Below are 23,208 nucleotides of genomic sequence, written 5' to 3'. Positions count from 1 at the left end.
TACATAAAGATGAACTTATACCTTTGATATCATCAATGGTATAACCCAAAGCTTTCTTGTGTTTTCTCAAAACATTGCTCAACAGGGAGGTTTGCTCCTCCGTTAGGTTAGAATTGACAATCACGGGGAAAGACTCATCGGGACCAAGAAATGCATACCTCAAGCCCAAAGGTAGAGGTTTCAAGTCTACCTTTGGTGCTCCCTTACCATTGGGGCTCTCTTCTCTTTCTTTAACTTGAAAGAGGTCATGAATGTAAGGAGCCTCTTCTTCCATGCTCGCATCCTTGCACTCCTTCTTGCTTTCCTCAACCAAATCCTCATAGAATTGTATGTCTTCTTTGTGAGTACCTATCTTTGATTCATTCAACAACACACTTTCAAGAGGATCATTATTAGTAGCATGCAAGTGGGAGCGAGAAAATTCATTAAGAACGGTATCAAGAACATCTACCCTAAAGCGTTCACCACTTGAGGAGGGTTGTTGCATGACATTATTCAAATCAAACTCAATGGAATCATTGTCAATTTTCAAGGATATCTTACCCTCCTTCACATCGATGATAGCTCTAGAAGTAGATAGAAATGGTCTACCCAAAATTATAGGAATCCTCTCATCCTCATCCATCTCTAGAACATAGAAATCCACGGGGAATGTGAACTTTCCTACCCTAAGGGGAATGTCCTCAACCTTGCCCATGGGGAACTTAACGGAACGGTCCGCTAGTTGGAGAGTAATGTTAGTGGGGGAGAGGGTTCCTACACTAAGCTTTTGGTAGACGAAATAGGGCATGAGACTCACACTTGCTCCTAAATCACACAAGGCTTTATCAAATTCAATGCCATTGATAGAACAAGGGATTGAAAAGTTACCCGGATCTTTCAATTTGGTAGGAAGTTTGTTGGAATTGCACTACAATTGGCGGTCAAAGTCACCGTCTCACACTCCCTTCTCCCACTCAAAAGATCTTTCAAAAATTTGGAATAGTGGGGTATTTTCTTCATAGAATCAACAAAAGGGACGGAAATATGCAAATTCTTAATGAATTCCAAAAACTTCCCAAATTGGGCATCAAGTTTAGCTCTCACAAATCGTTGTGGAAAGGGTAGCTTCTCCTCTCTAGGTTGGCGATTTAGGGGCAAGGGGGTGGCTTCTTTTTCCTTTGGCACCTCAACATTTTTTTCCTTTGCAACACTCAATGGCTCATTGGTTTTTTAACCCTCATTCTCTAACTCCACCACTTCTTTGGCTTCTTCCTCAACTAAAGGGTCACTCCATACTACCTTCCCACTCCTAGTTGTCACGGCATAAAAAGGTTTTGGGTTGACTCCTTGACTTGGAATGTCAGAAGAAGAAGTATAAGAAGAAGGGAATGAATTAGATGCAAGTTGAGAAATTTGGGTCTCAAGCCTTTTCATGTGAGCATTGGTGCGTTTTTGGGCCTCTTCATGTTTCTTTTGATCCTCCTCACGCATTTTCAATAGAGCATCTAATTTAGCCATCACGGGATCATTTGGAGGGGCTTCAAGTTGAAGAGGTTGTTGAGGTGGAGGAAGTTGGGATTGATGGAAACCCGGAGGCCTATTAGTTTGGGCATAGTTAGAAACATATTGACCCCTATTGCCTCGGTTCCTTGGTTAGGAACATTGCTTTGTTGATTATTTCCCATGTTACCTTGATCACCAAAATTTTGATTTTGATTGTCATTGTGTCGGGAATTAGGTTGTTAGTTTTGATTACCATACCCCCTTTGGTTAGAGTAGCGTCTTCCATTAAAATTGGAAGGGCCTCTCCCACCATGGTATTGGTTATCATAACCACCACCACTTTGGTTCCAACCACGGTTTCTACCTTGATTTCAATTCCCCATTTGATTGGAGTTTGGCCTTATGTTCCCTACATTTCCCATTCTAGGAGAAAAATTCATAGCATTGACATTTTCCATATTATCATCATGTTCATGGGAAAGGGGTTAAACTTCAAAAGCATATACACAATAGGAGATATCATGATCACAAGTTTCACAATTAGAACAAAACATTAATCCTTGGGGCATTGTATTGTAAGAAGAGGAGGAGGAAGTATCCATACCATTGCCTCCCTTGGTTGAAGGGGAGGTATTACCATGAGGATTGGACCTTTCTTTCATCAATTCATCCATTTGCTTGGTCATATTGGAGATTTGGGTAGAGAGGTTGCTGATTGCGTTGGCTTGCTCCAATGCATAAACACCCTTACTAGAAGTAGCATCCCTTTCTCCTTCATACCAATCATCATAGTGCTTTGCAGCCTCCTCTATAATACACTCCACTTCATGCTCTCCTTTGTTCATGATTGGACCGCCGGCCGCGGCGTCTAGGCTTGTTCTTCCTTGAGGTGTGAGACCTCCATAGAAAGTGTGAATGAGTTGATACTTGGGTATCCCATGGTGTGGGCATTGACATTGAAGCTCTTTGTATCGTTCCCATGCCGCACTTAAAGACTCACCACTCTTTTGGCGAAAACCTTGAATCAAATACCGAGCCTCGGCGGTCTTCCTATGGTTATAAAACCTCCTCAAGAAAGCCGTAGTCACTTGGTCCCATGTTGTTAAAGAATTAGGGAGTACCTCCTTCTCTAGCCATTCCAGACCTCTTCCAATTAGTGAAAATGGAAACATCTTGAGGCGAATATATTCTTGAGTCACTCCAATGGCCTTTATTGTGTCACAATATTTCTCAAACTCTTTTAAGTGATCATGAGGACTCTCAAACTTTCCACCCGTGAAATGTTTCCTCTCAATAAAAGCAATCAAATTAGGCTTGATCTCGAAATTTTTTGCTTGAGTAGTAGGAGTTAGGATCCCACTTTACGCTCTAAAAACTTTGGGGGCCCCAAAACGACTCAAAGGTGTATTCTCTCCCATTTTAGGACCTTCTTCACTCTCGAACTTATAGGTTGAGAAAGGGTTTATTTCCGGACTCGATGATGAGTTAGGGCTATCTAATTCTTTACTTGAGGGTGAAGAGGGTGGAGTATCTTCTAATTCTCTTACTTCTCTCGTCGGGGTGTGAGAATTTCTACTCCTTGCTCTTGCTTCTCTTCAAAGTAGGGACAAAGACCTCTCTAGCTCTAGATCGATTGGAATCAAAGACCTTGAGCGGGTTCGTCCTCTGTTCATACAGCAAAGCTAAGAAGAACGTAAGCACTGACAAGTAACAAAAGTAGAAAACACTAACAAATAAAAGATGAGATAGTCTCAAACAAGCAATGAAATAGCAATGGAAGCCGCCTCCTTGGCAACGACGCCAATTTGATAAAGGAATAATTGCGTCATTAGACAACTACATCTAAATCAAATACAATTTTTAACACTCGACTTATCCTAATACAAGTATATGGTAAGAAGAGGGGTCGAACCACAGGGAGAAGCACATAAACACCGCAGTCATCACTAGACTTTAAGATATCTCGGGACAAAGGATAGGAATGACTAAGAGATTAAACTAAAGATAAAACGAGTTAAAATCAATATAACTAAACACCAAGGGAGATGGGTAGATGTAGATGCCGCTTGATCATGCAATAACATAAAAGCAAATCAATAGTGAACTAAACATGCATGAATATCGATATAAGGTTCAATCTAACCACCTTCCGGGGTTAATCGGTTTCTCTAACATAGCCTCTATGTTTCCACACTAGAACCATATATTGGGAGGTGCAATCAAAGGACAATCGATAGTAATGAATCCTAACTAAGTCAACTTTCGTTTCATGTTAGCAAAGATTCACCTTTAGTCAACTAACAATGTGTACTTGCAAGAAGATCAAAGAATATCAAGCATGCAAAGATTTTAATCACAATTAACTTAATCCCAATATTATAAGAATGAACAATTAGCAACTACACCATCCCCACACCCTTGGCTAAGAGACTACTCACAAATCATGTTGAGAACAATATCAATCATCAAATCAATAAGCATCAACATGATTAATAAGTAAAGAATGAAAATCAAAGTAAACAAGCAAAATTAAATGCAAAAGTAAAGAGAAAGAGTAAGAGATTGCTCATTAATTGAAGTTGAAGATCTACAAAAGATTAAACAAGCTTCTTCTTCAAAATCCAAGTTCATCAATGAAGAAATCCACACTTTCACTCGTAGAAAAATACAAAAAGGCAACCCCCAAATGGCACCGGTTCAGGCCAAACCGGTGCCAAAAATAGGCTAAAAAATGTGTGGGTTAATGAACCAAGACATATGGCACCGGTTCACTTCAAACCGGTGCCAAAAACAAAAAGGCCACCAGTTTGAACCGGTGCCTTTTTGAGCCGGAGCCCTAAAAAAATTTAAAAAAAAAATGATCCCATTACTCTTTAAATCCCCCCCAACCCTAATACTTCTCTCAGTTGGTTTCTCTCTCCTGTCATCCTCTTTCTCTCTCCTCTCCTCTCCTCCTCTTTCTCCCTTCTCGATCTCCTTCTTCTCCTTCTAATTCTCATTAATTTTTCGATCTCCTTCTCCCTCACAACTACGAAGACCACATGCAACACCACTCCTCTCGATTTTCTAGGTTTTTGAAGACCACATGCAACACCACTCCTCTCGATTTTCTGGGTTTTTAAGACCACATGCAACACCGATTTCAATCAAAGTTATGGGTTTTGTTTCAATTTTCTGGGCTTTTGTTTTAATTGATTTTTTAATCGATTTTTTTAAAATTTTAATTGATTTAAGTTCCTTTTTTTTTTGCGTTATTGTTTTGATCGATTTCTCGAATTTCTGGGTTATTGTTTTGATTTCAATCGAATTTTTTGGTTTTTTTTTTTTTAAAATTGGGTTTTTCTAAGCTATACCCCTAAGGTATTCGAGTTTCTAAGGTGTACCTATGCTTTTTCAAGTTTCTAAGTTATGCCCCTCAACTCACTACCATTAATGAATGGTACCCTCCTTGGGACTTCCATGTCACCTAAAGTTAACTATAAATTTAATAAAAAGATGATAAAAGGTAAGGAAATGGTAGGAGAAAGAAATCTTAGCCACCGCAACCCTAATAATGAAAACTGAAGCCACGAAATCACTCTCTCAAATAACTTTTAAACAACTAATAAGGGTACATTTTAGTATTGATAAGGAGTTGAAGGGCACAACTTAGAAACTTGAAAAAGCATGGGTACACCTTAGAAACTCGAATACCTTAGGAGTATAGCTTAGAAAAACCCTAAAAAAATTTAATCGATTTTAATTTGAATCGAATTTTTAATCTATTTTTTTTTATTTTAATCAAATTTTTAATCAATTTTGTTTTTGATTTTTTTTTTCAGATTTTAATCGAATTTTTTCCGATTTCAATTTTTTTTTGTTTTCTGGGTTTTTTCGAACGCTGGGGTTTTTTCGATTTAAAATTTTTTTCGATTTCTAATTTTTTTTCTGGGTTTTTTCGATTTTAATTTTTTTCAATTTCTGGGTTTATTCGAATACTAGATTTAAATGGATTTCAAATTTTTTTTTCTGGGTTTTTTCGATTTAAATTTTTTTCGTTTTCTAGGTTTATTTTTTTTGGGTTTTTTTTCGATTTCAAGTTTTTTTCCTGGGTTTTTTTCGATTTCAAGTTTTTTTTTTCTGGGTTTTTATTCGATTTCAAGTTTTTTTTTTCAAAGTTTTTTCGATTTCAATTTTTTCTGGGTTTGAATTTTTTTTCAATTTTTGGGATTAAATTTCTCGGCCTTTTTTTTTCGAAGTTTAGTTATATTAATCGATTTTTGTTTGTTTTAATTGGTGCAGGTATGTTATTTAGTTCTGAAATTGAAGAAGCAAGATACAAGAATGAATGGGTTTTTTTTTTATTTATATTGTAATTTTTTTTATTTATTTATATGCTGTAATCAAAGTTTTTATATGTTGTAAATTTTTTTTGATCATATATTGCAAATTTTCGATGATGATTGATATTCGCTATATGTTTTGATGTTATTTATTTTAGTCTATTTAATTTTTAGGTGGAAAAACAAGAAAAAGAAATATATATATATATATATATATATATATATATATATATATATATATATATATATATATTAGGGCATTTTTGGAAACAGTTAACCGGTGCCAAAAACAACAAAATAATTTTTGTTGGCCATTTTTGGCACCGGTTAACCGGTGCCATTTCCGAGTTTTGGCACCGATTTGAACCATTGCCTTATTAAATCACTTTTTGGCACCCCCCAAATTGACACCGGTTCAAACCGGTGCCTTAGGCCGGGTTAGAATCGATGTCAATTTCATTTTTTCACGTAGTGTTTTTCTCTCTACCAAATGAAGACTAATAGTGTTTCTCTCTCTAGATTAAGTTAAAAGTGCAGAAAATTAAAACTAAGTTAATCTAAATTATATCAAAACGTTCTAAGATGGGACTTATATAGTCCGTACAGAGCCAGCTGAAAAAGAGGAGTGGTCCGACCGAACACTGGGAAGGTTCGGCGGGACTATAGGGTAGGTTCGGCCGAACCATGGGTAGGTTCGGTCGAACCTCCCTGATCTTGGTCTGGTCGAACTTCTGTGGTTCGACCACTCCTGCAAAATTACAAAATTGCTTCTTGACCCTGCCTCGACGTTCGGCCGGACCACTAAGCAGGTTCGGTCGAACCTCTTCTAAATCTTGCTTCCTTCAGCTTTCCTTGAGCTTAGCTTCCTCCTCTTGAAAACCCCGATGGTTCCTACAAAGCATAAACATGGAAATCAAAGTAAAGAGTAGGAAAAAGGGAAAAATCTAGGAAAGAATATGCATAAAGGGAATGGGAACTAAGTTCAAAGAAAAGGATACAAACAAGCCGCAAATGTGGGAGAATGACCATAAAAATGAACCTTAATCGTGGCATAAATACCACTCATCACTCAATCCTAGTCCTAATGCACCAGTGGGGGGTTTGCTCACTATCCAATCGTACCCAACCCAACTCCTCCAAATACCTACCAGTCATATAGGTATCCGGTCCACGGTTAGTCATCTAGTGGGGTCCACTCTCAACAAAACCGGCCTTTTCTAATGCTTTTCTAGTGATCAGGCCTCCTATACGAATTGGGGTACAAGACTGGGTACCAGCTGTGGCGTGTCTACTCAGGTGGTGGATGATGTATCTACCTATGTTCAGTTTACCACACCCATACACATAGTGACCAATAACAGCTAGTTCGTTGGTTTGGGCGTTGTGAGGCTCGTTCCTTCAAAGAAAACACAATCCTGCAAATCTTTGCCAAGTTCTGAATAACACTCCGTAGTACTGCTGTTCTCTCTACATGATAATATTTGTTATAAACATTCAAAATAAGAGTTTCCCATATAGTTATACCAAGTGCGGTTCCATTTAATCCATTAAACCATAATTTAACTTATCCACTTAAAGAGAAAGGAAAGAGAATCTCCCTGATTTGGTCTTGTGTGACCCCAACTTGCCTGATGGTATTACAGTACTGACAGTAGTTTACAATATGAAGATTTGGGTCCTCACCCTTAGCTCCACTAAATTGCTTCCTTTCTATTATCGTTATAAATTGGGGTTTAATCTCAAACTGTACCCCATCAAGAGCTGGAGTGGGAGTAAGATGCGGAAAATCTGTAAGCTTTGGCAATGAATAATCACTGAGCTTCTTAGGTATCGCCATCTCTGATTCTTCTTTTGAAGATACCTCTGAAACGCTAGAATCAATTTGAGGGTCTCGGTGATTATTATTATCATCAGAACTCGCCATAATTTTCTTGTAAAAATTCTTTTGTCTATGGAAGGATCGTTCGATCTCCGGATCGAATGGGATGTAATCTGATTTGGAACACATGGGCATAAACAAAGAACTAAAAGCAAATCTGAGACTTGCCTCAAAGAACTAACGTTCTCTAAGACAAAAAGAAATAACCTAGACTACAAAATTAATTAGAAATAAAAATAAGACTGTCTCCCCGGCAACGCCGCCAAAATTTGACAGGCTAAAGTCGTATCACCTAGTTAAAAGTAATTCCTAAATCCTCTAACTAAAGTAGATAGGGAAGTAGGGTCGAATCCACAGGGAAACTAGTCTTTCTATTCCTAATTAATTAAAGCAATCTAAATTATAAAGTAACCAATATATTATAATCAAAGGATAACTAAACTGTAAGAGTAAAAGTAGGGAAGAATAATATTAAAGGAAAACAATGAATAAAAGACCTAAGGCATAGGTTCACAATTAAATAACATTCCAGGGTAAAATATAATAATCAAACATCAATTGATCAATTAATCACACCTGCTTTCCTTGTTGACAAAGCATGATGCAAGTTTCTCACAAGATTTCATGTTTTCTTCTTCTTTTGTTTCAAACCCTTCCCTCTAAAAAGTCTAGCATAGGTTATCTTCATCCATGTGTGAATGTGTCACATTTCATACCTTCTTCATAAATGAGCATCTCTTTCTGAGATTCGATCATGTGATTAGTAAAAAAAAAAAAAAAAAAAAAAACCAAAAAAAAAAAAAACAATAAAAAAAAAATTATCGTACCGAACACAAGGTATACCAATGATTTGAGGTACCTTTGCAACCCATTCATTCCCCATTAACCACTTAATCACACATCCATTTATTCATCAACCACTTTGAGCCTCGTCTAATGATTAACCTTCTTTATTCAACCCACATTCACTTAACCCTGGGATGGGAAGGTGTGTGATTGTATAAAATTTAAAAAGCAAGTAAAAAAAGGCAGCAAAGCAACAATAAAACAATGTCTAAAGGTAAGTGTTCCAATGTCTTTGATACGAACACGTCTCGAATTGCTTCTCTTATCGAGTGCTTGGTACCGTTCCTGAGAAACATGAATGCTAAGTGAGTGATGGACCGCATGATCTGAGATTGCCTACATTGATTCAAAAGAATGAAAAAAAAAACAAAAAAAAAATAATGAAAATAAACTTGCAAAATTCAAAATTTTCAAATTCACAATTACACATCTTGGGGATTCTCTCGGGTCTTGAGCCTTGTACCCTTTTCTTGTTTAAACTATCAACTTAACCATATTACAACCCTTAAAAGACCTATTTGAGGTGTACATACACTTGTGCAAAGTTCGGATAGAGCTACGTTCGGCCTGATTCCTAACGGATACGTAGGAAACCTTACATCGAGGTGCGGCCACATTCATATGCATGATGGAGTCAAAGAATATCCAATCCTTATCCCTATGACCCTATCCATCTAGAACTAGACTTGGGGGCTTGAACCCACATCATTTAGCCTACCTTTCCTAAAGAGTCATCATCTTTGACTCTTCTCACATATATTTCCATCACCATAGCCATTGCAGCCTCACCTAGTATCACTTTCACACACGTCTTTCACACATACATAGCCATATCAGATATCCCTTAGGAACCTTTTATCATGAAATCTTGTTTCCCCACTGTGCATGATTCATCATCTTTTAAGACAACATTCATTAAAAGAAACATTGTATACTTGCTCAGCTTCCTGACTTGAGCAATGTTCATTGTTTCATGCATCGCATAATGTGCTGAGCAACATTTATATATCAATGATTTGTAATCATACAAAGCATATCGTTCTTAGCTCCTTCACCTAAGTAAGTTTCATTATGCAATAATCACTTCATCTATATACGTGCTTAGCTTCAAGACCTAAGTGACGTTCAAGATCGTTTCTTTACACCATATATGATGTTTAGCTCCATGACCTAAGTTCATTCATCTATTGTGTCACATGATGTAATTGTCCTTAGCCTCCTAGCCTAAGAACATGCATTATGCATACATTATACTCAAGACGAGCAGTTCAATATGACAAGAAGAAAATCCATGTGATTCATTTCGTCTTGCTCAACAAGGAAGTTCAAAACTTCTTCCCTTTTTTTTTGGGAAGTTTAAAAACAAAACTTCATTTTTCACATCTTTTTTTTCGGGAGAAAGTCGGTACCCTCCACTCATGAAAAAAATGACGGAAAATTTTTGCTTTTGCATTTTTAATTGCTTGTGTCAGTGCACGCACTCACTTAAGACACACATAATCACAAGCCATACACATGTCATGTCATGTCAAGTCAAACCTGGTCAAGTCAGTTGGTCAAGTCAACCACAATATATACGAGTCCCTTGGCAAATTTTATTTTAAAGGTCTCATCTACAGCCCATGTCCGGGGACAAGCGGACCATTTACAGCCCACGTCCGAGGATAAGCGGACCATTTACAGCACACTTCCGAGGACAAGCGGACCATCTACAGCCCACGTCCGGGGACAAGCGGACCATCTACAGCCCATGTTCGGGGACAAGCGAACCATTTACAGCCCACGTCCGGGGACAAGCGGACCATCTACAGCCCACGTTTGGGGACAAGCGGACCATCTACAGCCCACGTTCAGGGTCAAGCGAACCATTTACAGCCCACGTCCGGGGACAAGCGAACCAACTACGGCCCAAGTCCGAGGACAAGCGGACAACATTTCAACAGACGTCATCCGGTAGATTCCTTCAATCATAGGAAAATACCAAACTCATTTATCATCGATACACTGGTGTCAGATAAGCATTCTATTCCTTTACTCTTTTAACTGTGGAACTAACATTTTTCTGCAGGTATCGGCGTATACAGAGTGATTTAGTATCATAGAACGTTTTAAATTATTCTCCATCCCTATCTACTTCTTTGACTATCGTTTTTCAAACTGACGTTTCTACAAACTCAATCAAAGTGGGAGCTTCTGTAGACACCTAAAAATGTCTCCCCAAAACCAAACCCGATGATGAACAACCTTTCATCGCCATTATAGGTCGGGTTAAGTATTAAATATTTAGAGGGCTTAAATCCATACTTATATTTCATAAAAAAACCAATTCCTAGCCCATTTCCCCAAACCATAACTTATTTTCCTCTTTTCGTGCCTTTAAACCCAAAATAATTCATTTCGTGTCCTTTAAAATCATTCATTTCGTGTCCTTTTTATAAAAACGTTTAATCCACTTTATTTTGGTTCATAATCTGGGTCCAATGATTTAATAATTGGATGGGGTTTGAAAATAGATTTCCAACGATATATTATAAGCCCAAATCCGAGTTATAACGAATAAGTTATGACCAAAATATTAAACTGAGCCCAAATCGAACCTAAGCCCACCTTACCTACGACCCAATGATCATGTGGAGGGTCCAAATTATTTAATCCCATTCCTAAAAAAATTAGGATTAATTAGAAGCTTCTATAAGTTTCTAAAAGATCCTAATTATCCTTTTTGAAAAAATAAGATTAAAGAGTTTGAAATTGAATAAAACTCCTTTTTTTGAAAGTCCTAATTTTATTCAATTGAATGATGTTCAAAGATAGACAAATATTATTTTCGTGCCGCATAGTTTTTATCCAAATTTTATATTTTTGGATAGCCCTTGAAATTATATTTCCAATGATATATTACAATATTAATTCCGAGCTATAACGGAAAAGATATGAATAAAATATCAAACTCTATCCAAAACTGAAACCGTCTCACTATTTCTGTCATATCTTTTATTCTATAAAATATTTTAATCTAATTATAATTAGGATATAAAGTAAAATTCAAGAGCTTTCCATTGATATCTTATTCATCTTATTCCGATTTCTAGATCAAAAGATATGATAAAAACAAAAACCGCAAAAATTGCAGTCTATTGATTTTTATTCCGATTTAATTCGGATCTTATCTTAATTCTCCGACCCCTTTTTTTTCTCTATAAATAGAGGTCATATTTCCCCTTTTTCAATCATCAACAAGCTTGATCATCAAATCCTTCTCTCTTTCTCTCTTTTACAATAAAAAATCTTCTCTCTCTCTCTCTCTCTCTCTCATATTCTAAGCCTTAAACCTATATTCCTAATTACACCATTCTTCCCTTAAGCACTCCAAGGAGTCTATACTCAACCCGAGGTTCCGTCCTTAAACCAAGGCGTGAAAGGTATAATTAACTCAGGGTTTGGACCAAATCAACACTACTTTTTATTTAATTTAATTTTCATTTGCTTTATATTTTAATTGAAGTTATTAACAGTTTATTCATGATGTAGCAATTTAAAGGAACGCCCGGAATGTGAGTAATTAATTAATTTAATTAATATTATTTTATTTTAATATTGCTAGTATCATGATTAGGTTAATTTTATATTTGATTTGACTTACGCTATTGTTGTTAAATTTCTTCCAATATTAATGTTTATTCTATTATCATTATGATCACCATATTGCATGTTTAAAGGGAATGTGTAATTAAAAATCACGCCTAATATGATAATTTGGACAACCGGTTTAGGATCCTTTTTAATCTTGTCGTTTAATCAAGTGATCACAAATATTTTAGAATTATGTGTTGCATTAATATTCAACCAATTTAGCGTAATAATAGTTTGGAGCAAATTGAATCTTTGTTTGTATGCCTTTGAGATCACAGGAATCATTTTTCACAATAAAAATCGAGTAGAGGCCAATACGGGCGAATGTGACTCCATGACTCACTTTGTACCATCATCCCCGATCCTCCTTTTGTGGTTCCGAACCATATGGAGTTAGTAATCTCATGGATTATGAATGGGGTGTAACCTTCACGGGTCAATCGTTGTCCCTTATCGTGGTTGCCTTTTTATGATCCGTGAACGGTTTACAAGTTCCTTAAAAACTTGTTGGCAGCTCCGTACTTTCCTTGTCCCTAATCGTATATGTCAATTACCTCTTCCTATGAGTCCCAAGCATATTCACACATGTTTTAAGTATGCGCACTTCGAGCGACGCCTACAGCTACGTATTACAATCACAGAATTAATCTACTGGTATTAAATCTCATCTCTCGAATCTCGAATTAACAATTTATAAATTAATCTGCCTATTAAAACTAGACCTAAATATCAATTCTCATCTCTCGAATCTCGAATCAATATTTTCAAACTCATGCATAAAAGATCAGGCCTAATCTAATCGCACAGCATTAAATCAATCAATAGGAAATTAATCTAGCATTGATAATTAACAACAATAAATTACCCCATCATATTATTTATGGTTCCCCACAAACCCTAGAAATAAAACTACTCACACATAATTAAATCTAAATTAATCAAAATAAGACATGATGAAAGAATTAAAGTAAATAACTGAGATTAAAGTAGAAGAAATCGTTACCAAAATAATCTGAATTAAGGATTGAGTAAGAACAAAGTTGTAGATAGAGAAATTAATTATCACACACAAACAATCCAAATTGCAAACACCAAACCCCAATCCAAAGAGTACCCAAAAATCCCAACTTTAGGAAAGAGAAAACCACAATTAAAGTGTTAAAATGGTGATTTAGAGTAATAACACTATTACAAAAGGCGTGCTTTTTAGACGCTTTTTAGCCTTATTTTCGACACTAAAAAGCGTCGCAAAATTTTCTCTCGACGCTTCTAAAAAGCCTCGAGAATAAGTGAGTCGATAATTTTGTTGGACATCAAAAAGTGTCGCGAATCTCGACGCTTTATTGTGTCTAAATTTTTATACGAAGTGTCACAACTTGCAATAGTTGGCGCACTTTTTTAACTTTGGCGACTCTTTTTGTAGTCAAGAATCTTAGGATTGGTGACGCTTTCCTATGTCCATATTTTCATACATTTGTTGTCTAACATTTGGCGACACTTTTTCCTGTCCACGTTTTCTAATTTGGGGACGCTTTATCTTGTCCATATTCTTTTAAAAAAACTATCAAAAATACTAAATTAAAATATTTCATTCACTGACAATGATTTCTAGTATACTAATATATATTACTAAAAATTTTAAGAAGTACAGCAAAATTATACTGAAATTTTTATATTGCATATAAATATATTATAGAAAATATACAATATCTCATATTAATGAGTTTTTTTACAACAATTATAATTTCAACTTAGAATACATTCGTGACTAGTTGTAGTGGAACAAATTCCGAATCACTAATTGAAATCTATATACTAATGCTGACTACGAAAATTACTACAAAGAAAATAAGAAAATTATCATACGGTTGAAAATTTTAGCTCGAAGGTAAACCCAAATTTTCCATACACATAGTTAATAGAATCTAGTGTAGCCCTTACTTCATTCTTCACTTGAACTTATGCAAACACAAGTTAGTATTTGGCACATGCAAAAGTAACATAATTCAATTTACAACCATCAGCAGATCCAACTTACTTGGCCTTCTCTATAGAAGATATGAGTATCATCCTGAAATAGGGAGCTAAATATTAGGACCAGATAAATTAAACCACATGAATTGCAAAAGATTATATTTAGGGATCAAAACAATGACAACATGAAAGCTTTGTGAAACCATCACAGTATCACACTTAGCAACTCGCGAAAAAGAATTGAGGTTTAGGTTATTTTAGGGGGACACCACAACCTGCCCTTAGCTTATGCATAGTAGATTCTAGATGTGAATCATTAATCAAGAATATATTGACAATAACTTAATATCTAAAGAATATACCAACAAACTAATAAAATTGGTAATTGTACAGGGAGATATACGATGAGAATCATTAATCAAAACCACGAATTAAAAATATGGTATTCAATAATCAATGATTCACAAATAGAATCATTCAAAATTTGAACTAAAGTAATGGTTGTCAAACGTGATTTTCTTTCACATACATTGATACAGTCAGCAGTTAGATCCTAGAGTCTCACTATGCTGAAGTGTTCATCTGTAGCTATCATTGGCAAATGTTGATCTAAGAAGACATAAAACCGAGAAGCGTATGTTGAAGATGACAGAGAAAAACACATGAAGGCAAATCACCCGCAAACTCCCATCTTATTTACTTCTAAGATCATTCTTCAAAAAAGGGGTTAATTCGCTCCCAAAAAAGCTCAGAAGCAAACATCAGCAAGCAAACAGATTATTTTTTGATAGAAGTTCCTGCATTTTTTGGTCCGTAGCTTGCATTCAACAACTTCCATTAGTCTGACAAATGGAATTACATATGAGATTCTTATTGTGCTAAACTGTTACAAAACATGACTGACTAATAGTCTAAACTTTATAAAATATAAAATAAAATTAAAAAAGACGTAAAAGAATATCTAAATCATTTGTGGTAATTGAAATTAGCTGATAAGTGCATCTGAGTTTTAATTATCTCGATTGGATGAGTTGGACCATGTCCTCACTATAATCAGGATGCTTGTGAAAAAGAAAATATTAGAAACCAACATAAAATGATAGTGTTTTTGTCATAAAACATGCTACACCACTAACAACAATGAAGAGCACTACATGCTGCTTAAAATAACTAGCATAATCAAAGGCATGGATATTTGATAAAGCAAACAACTTGAATCAAGAGCCCTACCATTTCACGAGGAGATCAGCAAAAATGATGCAGTGCTTCTTAAAATTAATCCAAGCCAAGCAACTATCACGAATAGACAAAGAAAATAATTTTCATCTTCCAATTGCAATAAATATGAGTCTTCTTACAAGATGTAGACAGACCTCAATCATCATGCTGGCTGAGAATACGATGGAGATAGAGTAACAACACTTCGATCAACAGAAATTATAGGCCGACAAGGCTGCTAATATGAGGGACTATCTCTTTTTGAAGGGTTTAAGTCAGATCTGGTAGTAACAGATAAGTCAGAAGCAGCATTTTTCATCCTTGCTAAAGGTGGTTTTGCATCTCCCTTACTCACTTTACCATTGAGCCCTGCATTCGACTGTAATAAATACAACAAAAATGTAAAGAATCTCACATTTTTTTAAGAAAGAGTTTAAAACTTTAAAAGCAGCCTATTAATAGTAAGAGTTTAAAATTATTTTAGGTGGAACTTTTAATCAGAAGTTGCAAGATGATAATATGACCAGAATCGAAATTAAATTATAAGATGCAGGAAGTTCTTAATTCATATCACCAAGGAAAAGATTATGCAATATAAAATTATAATAAAAATGCAATATATTTCTCACAATTAGTACTTAAAATGGCAAAAATTTTTTATGATTGACTATAAAAATATGTTGCATTTTTCTAAGCAGATGAAGAAGGTTCATGAGTACTAATTCTTAAACAGAGTTGTGCCGTAGCCTCGTAGATGTAGGCACAACACCTAAATTCAAAATTAAACTAGCTAAGCCATTTTCTATTTAGTTAACAATAAATACTTGAAAAAAACTGATATTGATGCAAACAAAGATACAACAACGCAGAAAACATACCTTAAGATTTTATCTCAAAGATACGACCATGCTTTCTAATCATGCATTCACAACAACAGATTCAATAACATGCATAATCAAGATTTATGTTAATCAATTCATGATATGTCAAACGAAAACTAACCATGCATACAAGCCAATATCTTTCTAAGATCACTTGTGGGAGTGACCAAAACACGAACACCTTTTCTAGCCATAGTCAGAATTCCGACAATGTTCTCCGGTTAGACTACACGAAATCAATCAATAACATCAAAACCCATCAAGTAATATCCACAATTAACTACCAAATTCATAAAAAAAAAACCATTGATAACAAATTCAATCCCCAAATTGTAAATTAGGGTTTAAAAGAAGTGAAGAGAGAGAAAGAAAATCTGAATTTTAGTGCCGCATAAGAGATTAACAGCATCAGAAAGAGCTTGAAATCTGGTGGGCGAGTAATCACCATTACGCATCAACTCCGAATTGACGATGCATACACATTATAGTTGCCTGAAAATTCCAATAAAAAAGGTGGAATAACAGAATGTCAGTAAAATTGAAAACCCTAATTTTGAAATCGTTTTTGGAAGAAATTTAATATGAGATTGAGTAGAAGGCAAAACCTCGAGCACCATGATTGAGAAGAGGAGAGAAAATCTATAAATTGAGAGATCGAAGAAGAGGATTTCAATGACGAAGGAGTTTGTGTTGAGGTGTTGAGATCTAAGAGTTAGAGAGAGAGAGAGAGAGTTATGCGTGTGGTACTTTGGGTATATTCGTGGGTATAAGCCAGTTTTTTACATTTCTTTTTTTTTCTATTTAATGTTCCTTGGGTTGCCTTGACTCACGTGCAAATCATACGAATTTGTCGACGCTTTTTCTTGCCAAGAATTGATTCGACATATAAAAGCATCGAAAATAAGCGGGAATTTATTTTTACGTTCACAGCATACACAACGTCAAACCAATAGCGTCCAAAAACTAAGGGATTTATAGTAGTGTAATCAACTAGATGAAGTGAGAATTGATGAAATTGCAGTAGTAAAATAATGATGAAGATGGTGATGCTGCTTGAACAAAAACAAAAAGAAATAAAATAAGAGGAAGGGAAAGAAAAAGAAAGAAGGTCGGTGCGTTTAAGGAGGAACAGCAAGGGTGCGCGGCCGCGCCATCAGGCCATGCGCCAGCGCCAGAGGGCCGCGCCATGGTCGCGCGCGCCCGCGCCCTTCTGGGTATGTGATCTTCCGGATCTCCTTTTATTCGCACATCGGTGAATACAAGGGGGATGATCATGATGAACATTGAAGTAAGCAGTCCCTAAACTCCATGATTGTGGGTTCAACACTAGATTTTCATGAACCCACCATTTGAACCCACCAATCTTCAATTCTTATACATGCTTCCAATTCATAAACTCGAACACGACCTCTTCAAAATAGGCACCAAAATTGTTGGAAATCCAATCAAAACCACCTATAATACAATCAAGAAAGAAACTCAATAAAGAATAGAATCATCAAAAGAAAAACAAAAATTAAGGAAAATTGAGAAAATGGTTAGAAATTCGGGTTGCCTCCTGAAAAGCGCTTGTTTAACGTCATTAGCTTGACGTTTTCCACCCTTTAAGGTGGATAATAGATAGTCAAATCATGAACGAATCCCACAAAAACTCCATCATAATAAAGCTTGAGCCTATGAACATTGACTTTAAAAGTTTTTGAGAAATCCAAAGGAGATATTTCAACAGCACCATTAGGAAAAACCTCTTGAACAACAAAAGCACCACTACAACGAGACATTAGCTTCCCGGGAAATAATCTCATCCTAGATTTGTAAAGGATCACCCTGTCACGCACCAACATTGAACTCCTTCTCCTCAAAAACCTTATCATGCACTTCCTTGGTGCAAGTATTATACATACTTGCACAATCATATGCATCTAATAGAAGTTCTTCCAACTCATGGAGATCAAGCAAACGTTGCTCACCCGCACTTGCCAAGTTAAAATTGATTTTCTTAATAGCCCAATGAGTACGATGCTCAAGTTCGACCGGAAGATGACAAGACTTCCCATAAACCAAGCGGTAAGGAGTAGTGCCAATATGAGTCTTGAAGGCTGCTATATGTGCCCACAAAGCATCATCTAGCTTATCCGACCAATCCTTCCTATTTCTTGCAACCATCTTCTCAAGAATCAATTTCGTTTGACGGTTAGACACCTTTACTTGCCCACTAGTTTGAGGGTGATAGGGGAGTCTGAAACGTTGATTAACTCCATGCTTCTTCAAAATTTTGCGAAAAGCGCTATGCACAAAATGAGATCCGTTATCACTAATAACCGCGAAAATTGTCTTCTTGAACATCTTCATTACTAACTTATGGTTATTTGTAGTTGAGGCCATAGCTTCCACCTATTTTGACACATAATCAACGACAAGAAGAATATATTGATTCCCATATGAAGTAGGAAAAGGACCCATGAAGTTTATTCCCCATACATAAAATTTTTCCAACTCTAGTATAGGTCGTTGAGGCATCTCGTTCCTCTTTGAAATGTTTCCAGTCCTTTGAGATCGGTCACAACTCTTGACAAACTTCTAAACATTCTTGAAGATATTTAGCCACCATAATCCGCATTGGAGCACCTTTGAAGCCGTTTTTGATACACCCATGTGACCACAACTCGGATCTGAGTGGCACATCTTCAATACACTAGGTAACTCCTCATTTGGAACATATCTCCTCAATAACCCATCAAAACCCCTTTTATACAAAATTGGTTCATCCCATACATAATGCCTAGCCTCCCTCTTGAGCTTTTTTCTTCGATTCTTGGAAAATGAAGGAGGAAACTCCCCACAAGCAAGATAGTTCACCAAATCGGCAAACCATGGGAGTTCCTTCACATCTATAGCATACAAAGAATCAACTAACATTCTATCTTCAATGGGAGGCCCATTATCTTGAACTTGAAAGTCCTCAAGTCTAGATAAATGATCCGCTACAACATTCTCCGCTCCTTTCTTATCTCTAATCTCAAGGTCAAAAGTTTGAAGCTCTAACACCCAACGAATTAGCCTTGGCTTTGATTCCTTCTTCCTAAAAAGATATTTTAGGGTCGCATGATCGGTGAACACAATTGTTTTGGACCCTAACAAATAACAACAATTTTTTTTAAAGAAATGAACAATAGCCAAGAACTCTTTATTCGTTGTAGTGTAATTCCGTTGAGCGACATTGAGAGTTTTTGACATATAATAAATTACATGAAGTTTTTTATCAACTCTTTGACCCAAAACACCTCTAATTGCCGTATCACTGGCATTGCACATCAACTTAGAGGGAAAATCCCATCTAGGGGCTTGGACAATGGGAGTAGAAATCAAAGATTTCTTCAACTTGTTGAAAGCTTCCAAACACTTATCATCGAATACAAACTCTACATCCTTTTGAAGAAGATCATTGAGAGGCCTTGCAATGAGAGAAAAATCCTTGATAAATCTTCTTTAGAACCCGGCATGGCCTAAAAATAATCTCACACCCTTAACATTAATCGGAGGTGGCAACTTTTCAATAAATTCAATCTTTGCCTTGTCCACCTCTATTCCCTTGTGAGAAATTTTGTGCCCAAGGACTATGCCTTCTTCAACCATAAAATGGCATTTTTCCCAATTCAACACCAAGCTCACTTTCTTACACCTTGCTAAGCACTATTCAAGATTTCAAGGCACGCCTCAAAGGAAACTTCATCTACGGAAAAGTCATCCATAAACACCTCCATCTCCTCCTCCAACATGTCTCCAAAGATACTCATCATACACCGTTGGGAAGTGGAGGGAGCATTGCAAAGGCCGAATGGAATTCTCCTATAAGCAAAGGTACCATAGGGAAAAGTAAAAGTAGTTTTCTCTTAGTCATCAGCATGAATAGGAATTTGGAAAAATCCCGAGTAACCATCAAGGAAACAATAGTACTTGTGCCTTGTTAGTCTTTCAAGCATTTGGTCAATGAAAGGAAGGGGGAAGTGATCTTTCTTGGTGGATGTGTTTAGACGTCTATAGTCTATACACATTCGCCAACCGGTGACCGTCCTTGTCGAAATAAGCTCATCTTTTTCATTCTTGACGACGATCATGTCTCCCTTCTTTAGAACGACATGAACGGGTGAGACCCACCTAGTGCTTTAGATTAGGAATACGATTCCCGCATCTAAAAGCTTATTAATCTCTTTCTTCACTACCTCCCCCATTTGGGGATGTAATTTTCGTTGTCGTTCAATAGAAGGAAGGGCACCCTCCTCAAGGGTTATGTGGTGTGTACATAAAGCGAGGCTTATACCCTTGAGATCATCAATGGTATAACCCAAAGCACCTTGGTGCCTTCTCAAAACACTGCATAACGCTTGAGCTTGGCTTTCACTCAAAGATGCACTAACAATCACGGGGTAAGTCGAATTTGGGCCTAAGAAATCATACCTAAGGTGTGATGGTAGAGGTTTGAGCTCTATCATAGGAACACCTTTACCTTCCTTGGTTGAAGCTGCTTGCAAAGCCTCTTGGCTTGAGATTTTCATGCATATTTTCTTATCACTTCCTTCAACATTCCCATCTAACAATTTCTCATACAAAGTCATTTCCTTGCTAGGAGCACCTATCTTTTCCTTGTTCAACAAAACGCACTCAAGAGGATAATTAGTTGTGAGCAAGTGTTCATGCATTGAATGTATAAGATTGTTTAAAATTTCAACTCTCATGAAATTCTCAAGAGATGAAGAAGGATATTTCATACTTTCATTCAAATCAAATTAAAATCCCTTATCTTCAATTTTAAGTGAAATAGCACTTTTGACATCAATCAAATCACCCGAAAGAACAAGAAATGGTCTACCAAGAATAATAGGAACTATAGAATCCTCATCTATGTCAAGGACAAAAAAATCAACCGGAATGATGAACTTTCCTACCCTTAAGGGAACATCCTCTACCTTGCCCCTTGGAATCCTAATTGATCTATCGGTTAATTGCAAGGTAATGTTGGTGGGTAAAAGTTGTCCCTTCTCTAGTCTTTGATATACCAAGTATGGCATAATGCTAACACTAGCTCCTAAGTCACAAAAGGCATTATCAATTTGCATTTTACAAATAGCACAAGGGATAGAAAAGTTTCCGGGATCCTTCAACTTGGGTGGGATTTTGTTCATTATTATTTCACTACAATTCTCAGTCAATTTAAACATTTCCGTCACATCACATGTCCTCTTTCCACTTAAGATCTCCTTAAGGAATTTGGATAATTTGGCATTTGTTCTATCACATCGATGAAAGGAAGAGTAAGATGAAGTTGCCTAAGAATATCTATAAATTTCCCAAATTGCTCGTCTAATTTGTGCCTATTAAACGTTTGGGGGTAAGGGAGCTTAGGCTTGTAGATTTTTCTTTCTATCTCTTTCACCTTCTCAACTTGTTCCTTATTGACTTCCTCAACCAAAGGGTTCTCATCTCCCTCATTCTCAATTTGACTCTTGCTAGGAATCTCTTTAGCATCACTCTTCTTAGAAACTTCACTCTCAAGGACCCTACCACTCCTTGTCACAATCGCATTTATAGGGCTCTTAGGATCTAAGCTTTATGAAGTCAAAGAAGAAACATTTGTAAATTCCTTAAAATCACTAGCCAATTGAGAAATTTGGGTCTCCAACCCCTTATGGTAAGTTAACATGTCATTGAACTTCTCATTGTTTAGGGTTATGTAGGTGTTTAACAATTTGGCTTACTTTGCTATGACATCCTCTAAGAAACTCCTAGAGGAAAATGGTTGATCATAAAATCTTGCCCTTGGGTGTTTGGAATAAATCCAAGTGGGTTAACTCTTTGAACATTCGATTGAAGATTTCCCCTACTTTGATTGTTCCAATTACCCCTGCATTGATTTTTGCTACAATTGTGATTATGGTTACCTTAACCTAGGTTATAATCCCTATATCCTTGGCCATGACTTTGACCATTATAACCATGGTTGTTATAGCTACCACAAATCCCTTGGATTCCATGGTTTCTATAACCACAATTTTGGTTATAATTATAATAGTTCCCTTGGTTGTGATAATTCCTATTTCCAACATTCCTTTGAGCATCAAATCTAGGTCCAACATTGTTATTAAAACCAAAATTCACATGTTCATTCTCATTCCCAACACATTCATCACAAGGAAAGTTAGGGCAAATAGAAGCATCATGGTCATTCATTCCACACAAATAACAAGACTAACATTCTCTAATCATGCAAAAAGAAGAAGGAAGAGAGTTAGGGGAAGAAGATTTACCTCTCCCCTTAATTTGGGAGGGAAGAATCGGTGCTTGTGAGGTTGCACTCTCGAGCTTAAACTTGATAGTAACTACCTCCTTCCCTAAATAAAAAATTTGAGTTGACAAATTGTTGATAGCATTAAGTTGTTCAATTGAGCATCCCATATTACTACTCTTGTTTATTGGATCTTTCTCACCATCTTACCATTTCATGTAGTTCCTAACTACATCCTCAATGATATCTACAACCTCTTCCTCGGTCTTGTTTGTGATTGGGCCTCCGTCTCTGGCATCAAGACTTGACCTCCCTTGAGGACTCAAACCACCATAAAACATTTAAATGATTAGGTAAGTAGGGATTCCATGGTGAGGACACTCGTGTTAATACTCTTTATATCTCTCCCATGCTTCATAAAGGCTTTCACTAGACCTTTGCTTGAAACCTTAAGTCAAAGCTCTTTCCTCTGCCGTTTTCTTTTGAGATAAGAAACGAGAAAGAAATTCCTTGGTGACTTAATCCCAAGTTCTCAAAGAATTAGGCTTCACTTCCTTGTCTAGAAACTCATGAGATCTTCCAATTAGAGAGAAAGGAAATAGCTTGAGCCTTATGAATTCTTGAGCAACCTCGTTCACCTTAATTGTGTTGCAATATTTCTCAGATTCCTTAAGATGATGTAGGGGG

At 36.4% G+C, this 23,208-nt stretch overlaps 1 long non-coding RNA gene, 1 other non-coding gene and 1 pseudogene across 5 annotated transcripts; 2 read left to right on the top strand and 1 right to left on the bottom strand.

Annotated features, from left to right (window-relative positions):
- The first annotated feature begins 2,418 nt into the window (after positions 1–2,418).
- LOC145629583 (small nucleolar RNA R71) lies at positions 2,419–2,524 on the top strand. The gene has a single exon (XR_014111748.1). It is a non-coding gene; the product is annotated as a small nucleolar RNA R71 (small nucleolar RNA).
- Positions 2,525–13,832: 11,308 nt separating this feature from the next.
- LOC145627005 (uncharacterized) lies at positions 13,833–16,995 on the bottom strand. 4 transcript variants are annotated; one of them, XR_014111255.1, is made up of 7 exons: positions 16,844–16,995; positions 16,360–16,730; positions 16,236–16,270; positions 15,513–15,736; positions 15,370–15,432; positions 14,669–14,981; positions 13,833–14,236 (listed from the first exon to the last, which is right to left on the bottom strand). It is a non-coding gene; the product is annotated as an uncharacterized LOC145627005 (long non-coding RNA). The 4 variants fall into 4 exon arrangements; XR_014111253.1 differs by having other exon boundaries at positions 15,370–15,736; XR_014111252.1 differs by having other exon boundaries at positions 14,669–15,736.
- A 5,889-nt stretch (positions 16,996–22,884) lies between these two features.
- LOC145629614 (small nucleolar RNA R71) lies at positions 22,885–22,998 on the top strand (annotated as a pseudogene).
- Positions 22,999–23,208: the final 210 nt, after the last annotated feature.

Source organism: Chenopodium album, chromosome 4 (genome assembly GCF_948465745.1).
Source record: "Chenopodium album chromosome 4, dcCheAlbu1.1, whole genome shotgun sequence".
Lineage (NCBI taxonomy): Eukaryota > Viridiplantae > Streptophyta > Magnoliopsida > Caryophyllales > Amaranthaceae > Chenopodium > Chenopodium album.
This window is presented reverse-complemented; position numbering and strand designations above follow the sequence as displayed.